The sequence below is a fragment of the Grammomys surdaster genome, unplaced genomic scaffold (genome assembly GCF_004785775.1).
Source record: "Grammomys surdaster isolate TR1022 unplaced genomic scaffold, NIH_TR_1.0 126286, whole genome shotgun sequence".
In the NCBI taxonomy this organism is placed as follows: domain Eukaryota; kingdom Metazoa; phylum Chordata; class Mammalia; order Rodentia; family Muridae; genus Grammomys; species Grammomys surdaster.
In genome coordinates this window covers 813-2,395 of record NW_021621086.1, presented here as the reverse complement: position 1 = coordinate 2,395, position 1,583 = coordinate 813, and positions in this window count along the sequence as shown.

Genomic DNA, 1,583 nt, shown 5'->3' with positions numbered 1-1,583 from the left:
TAGAATCTTGTGTGTGATGGTAAGAGACAGCAAAATAATACAGTAGTTTTAAATCTCAACGCTTCTTCTTTATGTTGGGGGTAGCTTATGAGACCTCTACTCCTCTTTCTTAAGAGGGAATGGCAGTTTTATTAGAAAAAGGGAAGCCAAGAATTCAGGTAGGATCCATGTTGGGGAATCCTAGGGGAATACAGAGGAAAGTGCAGGAGGAAGGATATGATCAGTACATATTATACACATGGATGGAAATTAAAAAGGCTTTTTTCAAGATTCTTCTTCTGTTAAGATGATGGAAACTTAGGAATGCACATCAGAGTATCGAAACACATCTGTTTTATCATCTATGTCTGCACTGAGGTAATCAAGTACAATCAGTGTATCTAGGAACTTCCACTCTTCTTCCAGTCCACACGATCCAGTTGAGGCCTGTGCACAATTAGCAGCTGAGTCTTTGTCCATATTGCTGGAGGTCCAGAGATACCTGAGCCAATGCTCTCCCATTCATGTGTGAGGTGGTAAGTGGCCAGCAACTGCTACTGAGACTTTCACTTCACTCAGCTTTCAGAAGGGTCTCTCAGACTCTTCATACTCTTCTATTGCAGACAGTGCTGCTGCTGTTGTTGTTTTCAGACAGCATTTCCCTGTGTAGCCCAGATGGGCCTGGCATTCATGGAGTAGCCCAAGCTTGTCTCAGATTCACAGTTTTCTGGCTTCAGCCTCCCTACTTCTGGGATTTCAGGTGTATGGAGACAAGCTCAGCTCTGAAGTTACTTTTTAATTCATTTACGAGTATAATTTAGAGCCACAGGTTATGCACAACAAAGTAATGACATACAAGTAAGATTAGATTTTGAATAAATTTCTTTCCCTTAGAAGGGGAACTAAATTCTGGACAAAATATCTGAAATAAATTCTGTTTGTCTAGTTAGTTTAATAACTGGAAACTTGTTAGGAGGTATGTACATGTTGGGAAGACAATGACAATGACAATGCATGGATCTATCTCTGGATTTAAAACTGTGCCAAAACTCCACACAGCCAGCAGCCTCTGATAGACACAAAATTTACTTACCCAAAACTGGAACCTTCAAGGGAGTTTGAGGTTGACCAAATGCTGTATTTCAAGAGTAAGCAGGGGTAGTAACACACTTCTGTCCCAAGATGGAAGTGGCAGGCCTGCTTAGAGTGCATGGTATGCTTTAGGCCAGACTGAACAATCCAGCAAGGCCCCATCTTAACCAATTAGTTACAGAAGCATGCCAATGAAGCACAGAAGATGAAGACAATAATATTGAGAACTGGTGGAAGAGTAGATTTGGAGAGTTCTTACTAAGACAACTAAGTCCTCAAGGTGATTCACGTTCATAGATCGATGCAGCCATTCCCCAGCTTATACATATATGAGAACGTCATGCTACACCATGGGTACATGTAATTTTAACTGGAGAGTCTATCATATTTATATTTAAAATGAGAGGCTAATATAAGGGACAATAGCTTAATAAATAAATGTACCCTATAGCCCCTTTTGTCACATACCCCTATTTGTCATCATCTATTGAATAATTCTAATAAAATGCTAC